Below are 6,602 nucleotides of genomic sequence, written 5' to 3'. Positions count from 1 at the left end.
GGACAGATGGGTTTTAAACCCAAGTGCATCTGGTTCTCAAGCTCATGTGGTTTCTACTATCCCTCATGGTCTCCCAGTGTTAAAAGGATACACAGGGGCGCCCTGGTGGCTCAGTTGGTTAGGTGTCTGACTCTCCATTTAAGCTCAGGTCGTGATCTCCTGGTTGGTGGGATCAATCCCCGCATCAGGCTCTGCGCTGATGGCAGGGAGGCTGCTTGGGATTCTGCCCCTCCCCTGCTGGTGTGCTCTCTCTCTCTCTCAAACTAAACAAAATACACATTTTTTTAAAAATAAAAAATTAAAGAACACACAACGTCCTGAACACCAAAGCCGGAGGCAGAAGCCCTGCCTTCCCAAAGGGCAGCAGGTTTGGGAAGGCATTTCTTGATCCCTCTCAAACCAGCATGTGAAAAGCAGCTGACAGTGATGACCTTAAAGGAGAACCACGGAGGGAATTAATTCGTCAAGGGTCACTTGGCTGGTGCGCTGACACGGAAACTTCTAGCGGGGGAGAGAGGCCTGTGTCAGGCCAGGCAGACCCGAGTTCCACACTTAGTGCTATCGCTCTTCATCTATGCGCATCTGAGAAGCAGCTTTGCGTCTGTGAACCTCTGTTTCCCCGAGAGCAAGAGTCCTGCGCTGCCCCTCACAGGGCCACTCCAACAAGTAAGACAAATAAAATGTACAGCGCATACAGTTGGCACCCAGCCAGCGATCATTCCCAATCCCTCCCTTTCTTGCCTTAAAGAAGCTGATCTCATGGCAAGAATCCAAGAAAGAACCAGTCCCAGGTCTGGAGATGTTCTCGGAGAGCAGGAGAGACAAGTGAGCGGGCCCTTGTACTAGCTTGCAGTGAATGCTTTACAAGGGCAGTTGAGGGGAGCTGGTGGCATGGGGAATGGGGCTGGAAAGGTCTGCTGAATTATGCAAGCACCGTTCAGCTGCATGTGAGGGAATCCCCAAACAACAATGACCTAGGGGCACCTGGATGGCTCAGTCGGTTAAGCGTCTAACTCTTGGTTTGGGCTCCGGTCATGGTCTCACAGTTTTGTGAGTTCGAGCCCCGCGCCGGGCTCTGCGATGGCAGTGCAGAGCTTGCTTGGGATTCTCTCCCTCTCCCTCTCTCTCTCTGCCCCTCCCCACTCACGCTGCCTCTGTCTCTCTCAAATAAATACACTTAAAAAAAAAAACAAGAAAAAAACAAAACAAAACAAAAAATAATGACCTAAACAAGATAAGGGTTGTTTTTCCACCCCTGAGACAAAGTTGGTAGGCTAATGCCTCCACAGTGGCTAGCTCTCCTTCCATTCTGTGCTTCTCCATCCTCGTGGGCATCACAGTCCAAGATGGCGGCCTGAGCTCTGGCTACCACTTCCGTACTCTAGATGGCAAGAAGAATGAGAGTGAGGACATGCCCCTTCTTCTTCCATCCTCTGAGGCAGAACTTATTTGCATGGCTTCACTAGAGTGGCCTGTGGGCAGTTGTCCACATGTATGGGGCTCTAAGGACTAAACTGGAGACTCAGTGCTGGGTTTCCTCAACACAGAGGTGGCAGCTCTGGGAGTGGTTGGATTCCCCAATGAGAGTGTCCCCATTTGGACAGAACCACCCTCCCATCCCCGCCCGGAGGCCTGGAAATGAGGATGGGCAGAGGAAGGGAAGTCCACAAGACTGGAGGGAAATACGGAGAGCACAGTGTCAAGGAGAAAATTGCAATCGACAGTGACCAGTGCTAAACGTGAGGCACCCAGGAAGACGTCATGGAAAATGACAATAAAGATGCCCCAAGCATCAGTCCCTCCATTTAAGCAACCATTAAGCTGGCAAACGCTGATAGAATCAGCTTTTTTCGGAACGTTGGAATCTAATTAAAAAAAAAAAAAAACAAACCCTAGAGCAAGCAGGGGAATGATTAATGAAGAAAGAAGCCTCTAAATTCAGTAAGAAAATGTTGCAGCATTTTTTGCTTACCTGCCTACCGTCTCCCATTCCCCAGCCCAGCAAAAGCCCAGACGACAGTAGCCTGAATCCCTGGGGCCCTGATATGGACTTTGTTTTAAAAGTGTGGTTGTGCATTTTGACCAGGCTGGCAGTTCTCTGAAGGATCTGACCTTTGCTTCATCGCCTGGCTGGAGCAGCTCCCCAGGTGGCATCTGTTGAAAACATTTAAAGACATATACTACCCATAGCTGTCTGGGGCAAGTGAGGGCAGAGGGGGTAGGCAGCCGAGAAACCAGAAAGGCTGGGGAAAAGGAGACTGAGGATGAAAACACTGGGGAAGCAAGGTCTCTGAAGGGCTACTTCATATACCAGGGAGCCCAGAGTGTAAAGCATATGCTGAGGGCCAGACACATGCTCAGAAGATACCTGAGAGGACCCTAGGCTTTCACCTTTGGTTGATCTCTGGGCCCCATGCAAGCAGGAAGTAAAGGCTAAGGCAGAGTGGCAGGTGTCCTGGCTAAGTGAGCAGAAATGTCCAGCTCAGAGGCAATCTGAAAAGACCAAGAGAGTTTTCTTTTAGTTGGGGGGGGGGGGTTGTTTTGTTTTGTTGTTTGTTTGTTTTTGATCTTGTTTTTTGGCTCCAGGTGTTTAAAGAAATCTGTGTTTGGTCAGTAGTTGACTGATGAGATAACGGAACAGACTTCAGTGACCACGCATGATAAGGAATACAGTCTCCAAAAAATAGTCTGGAAATGTCACTAAACAAATGGATGACTGTAACCCCTAATCAGAAATAACAGCAAACCTTCCAAAGGAGGAACAGAATCTAATTTCTATAGTTATAGTACTCAAGATTTGCGATTTTCAACAAAGAGTTACAAAGCAAACAAAGAAAAAGCATGACTCGTTCAGAGGAAAAAGACATGGACAGAAACCATACCTGAAGAAGCCCAGATATTGGACTTGCCAAGAACAAGACTTTAAATGAATTGTCTTAAATATGCTGAAAGAGCCAAAGGAAACTTTGGACAGAAGACTAAAGGAAGCCAGAGAACAATCAAAATATATACCAACAGAAGATATCAACAAAGAGCTAGAAATCATTAAAAGGAACCAAATAAAATACTGTGGAGTTGAAACTGAAACATTTCAATACAACAGTTGAAATGAAAAATTTGAAAAGCTCAACAACACTGACAAACCCTTAGGTAAACTAAGAGAAAAAAGAAGATGCAAATAATTAAAGTCAGGAATGAAAGTGGGGACAATGCTGTAACACTTGCAGAAGGAAAAAGGATTATCAGAGAATCCTATGAACACTTGTGGACCAACAAATTAGACGACTTAGAAGACAGGAACAAATTCCTAGAAATACACAACTAATCGAAAATGACTCAGGAAGAAAGAGGAAATTGGAGCAAGCCTATTTAAAAACAAACAAACAAACAAACAAACAAACAAACCCAAAATGAGATTGAATCATGGATCAAAAATCTCCCCAAAGGCAAGATCAGATTCTTCTCAGGGTGAATTCTATGACACCCTTAAAGAAGAATTGATACAAATCCTCAAACTCTACCAAACTCTACTCTTTATTTTCCAAGTTAGGGGCTGAAATTCAACCTCTCACTATAGTACAACACTGAATGCTCTCGAAACAGCAACAAACCAGGCTGGGTAGTCCTTCCTTAAGGATTCTACAGCGGGCACTCATATGTTAGTTAGAGTTGGAGTTTGTCATGATCCTTAAGTGCCCTTCCCTTTTAAAGAACTTATTATTTTATAATTTTGTTCATTGTAATTCATTTCCCTAATGTATCAAGGATCATTATTTGTAGATTATTTTGTCTGTCAACATGCTGGCCCACCCCATTTCCATCTTGGGTTAGCTAGCATTGAAGCAGACTTTTAAAAATATTTGGTTTCTCCTATTTGTCTATAGCTAATTGATTTCTGGCAAGGGGGCCAAGGCCATTTATTGGCGAAAGGGCAGTATCTGTATTTATTTATTTGAGATGAAAGCAGAGTTTATTGAAAAAAATATATACATAGTAAAACCTTGGTTTGCAAGCATAGTTCATTCCAGAAACATGCTTGTCATAGAAAGCACTTGTATATCGAAGCAAATTTCAAGAACCATTGGCTCAGTTGTGATCATGTGACATTCAGCGTCACATACTACTCATATTGCCAGGTATCGCTCATTTATCAAGTTGAAATTTCTGAGAGATGTTTACTTGTCTTGTGGAACACTTGTGGAACAAGTTACTCATAATCCAAGGTTTTAATGTATATATGGAGAGAGAGAGAGAGAGAGAGAGAGAGAGAGAGAGAGAGAGACTGATGGATAATCCTGGAGAGTCATGAAGGAAAAGAGCACGAGTCTAGTCTCTACTTGGGGTCTGGGGTTTTTATTGGCAATTATGAAGGACAGTCTCTTTAACAAAGGGTACTGGACAACTGGATATCCATATGCAAAAGAATAAAGCTGTTCCCAGGGCTCACACCATAATACAAGAATTAAATCAAAATGGATCAACCACCGAAATACAAGTGCTCTTATAAAACTCTTAGAAGAAAATATAGAGATAAAAGTTCATGACTTTGGGTTTGATGACAGACTGTTAGACGTGACACTGCACAAGCAAGGAAAGAAAAACATCGATCCCCTGGACTTAATAAAAACTACAGGCATTTGTGCAGTAAAGGACACTATCAGAAAGTCAGAAAAGACAACCCGAGGAATGGGAGAAAATATTTGCAAACTGTTTATCTGATAGGGAGCTGGTATCCAGATAGGGAAAGAACTCATACTGCTCCACAACAAAAAGATAACCCAATTTAAAAATGGGCAAAGGACTTGAATAGACGTTTCTATGAGATGTTTTCTATTAGATGTTTCTCCCAACAAGCACACGGAAGACGGTCACCACCACTAATTAACGGTGGTACCAGAATGAGGTACCCCTTCATATGCACTAGGAAGGCAATAATAATGATGATGATGATAATTGTTATTCTATTATTGCCTAAATAAAAAGATAACAGCATTGGATGGTATGGAGAAACCGGAACACTCTATTGATTGCTGGTGGGAATGTAAAATGGTTCATCCTCTGCAGAAAACAGTTTGGTGGTTCCTCAAAAAGTTAAACATAGAGGTTGGTTAAGCATCCGACTCTTGATGTCATCTCAGGTCTTGATCTCAGGGTCATGAGTTCAAGCCGCGCAAAAAAAAGTTACACATAGAATTTCCATATGATCCAGAAATTCAACTCCTAGGTATGTACCCAAAATAACTGAAAAAGGTACTCAAATATATGTACACATGTTTACAGTAGCACGACTGACCATAACCAAAAGGAGGAAACAGCCCAGATGTCCATTACCGAATGGATGGATAAACAAATACTGGCACATACACACACTAGAATATTGTTTAGCCGTAAAAAGGAATGAAGGCAAATAGATACCACAACGTGGATGAATCTTGAAAACGTTATGCTAACGAAAGAGGCCAGACCCAAAAGGTCACATACCGTATGATTCAATTTTTCGAAATGTCAAAATAGGTAAGTAAATCCATAGATAAATCCACGGAGATAAAAGTAGCTTGGTGGTTGCCAGAGACTGGGGGAGGGGGGGATCAGAAGAAACTAAATAACAAACGGGAGGTTTTGGGAGTGATGGAAAGATTTTGGAACTAGGAGGTGGCTGGGATTTCACAACACTGTGAATGTACTAAATGCCATTGTACACTTTAAACTTATTTATTTTTATTTTATTATTATTTTTCTATTTGAGAGAGAGCATAAGCTAGGGGAGAGGGGCAGAGAGAGAGAGAATCTCATGCTGAGCATGGAGTGGTAGTTGGGATTGGATCCCACCATGAAATCATGACCTGAGCCAGATCAAGAGTCAGAGGCTTAACCAACTGAGCCACCCAGGCGCCCCCCCCCCCAATTGTACACTTTAAAAAGGTTAATGTAATGCTATGCGAATTTTACCCTAACTTACAAAAATGAGGGGTGCCTGGGTGGCTCAGTGGGTTGAGTGGCAGGACTCTTGATTTTGGTTCAAGTCATGATGCCATGGTTGTGGGATGGAGCCATTTTGGGGTTCTCTCCCTCCCTCTCTGCTCCTCCCCCCTCGAAGTAAATAAATAAACATTAAAAAAAAGGAAGCCACTCAGAAATGTCACAGTATGGACAATCTCAGCTCACCCTGTGGACCCCCAAATCCACAATTCTTAGGCCAATTCTCAGGTCATCGGTAGCCGTATCATCCCCCACAATTTTGTCTAGAGCTCCTGGTGGCTCTGAGGCTCTAGAAAACAGAGCAGGAAAATTCTCAGGATGTTAGCTCACCCCAGGCCACTAGTGCTCCCTTATTGTGAGTAATGCCGGGGCGGGGGTTGGGAGGGCGGAAGGGGGAGATTCGGGGACCTAACACCACAAGGAAAGATGCCCCTCCAGCAAATGAGCTAAGGTCCCCGCAGAGCTGCCAGACCCCTGTGAGATCACAGGTCTTCCCGTCACTCCTAAGGTCAGTACCCTGTCCTATGCCAGGTTATACCTCGGCATCCCCACGGCGCCACCCCGGCAGGCCGGTCCCCGGCGGGCCCCGAGAACCCCACCTCAGCCTCCAGCGCGCCAGGCTC

The 6,602-nt window shown here is 44.4% G+C and overlaps 1 long non-coding RNA gene across 1 annotated transcript; it reads right to left on the bottom strand.

Moving 5' to 3' along the window:
• Positions 1 to 232: 232 nt before the first annotated feature.
• LOC113595651 (uncharacterized) lies at positions 233 to 6,579 on the bottom strand. Its single transcript, XR_008293178.1, has 4 exons — positions 6,166 to 6,579; positions 2,392 to 2,493; positions 1,973 to 2,154; positions 233 to 1,381 (listed from the first exon to the last, which is right to left on the bottom strand). It is a non-coding gene; the product is annotated as an uncharacterized LOC113595651 (long non-coding RNA).
• Between the last annotated feature and the right edge of the window lie 23 nt (positions 6,580 to 6,602).

This window comes from Acinonyx jubatus, chromosome E4 (assembly GCF_027475565.1).
Source record: "Acinonyx jubatus isolate Ajub_Pintada_27869175 chromosome E4, VMU_Ajub_asm_v1.0, whole genome shotgun sequence".
NCBI classification, from domain to species: domain Eukaryota; kingdom Metazoa; phylum Chordata; class Mammalia; order Carnivora; family Felidae; genus Acinonyx; species Acinonyx jubatus.
This window is presented reverse-complemented; position numbering and strand designations above follow the sequence as displayed.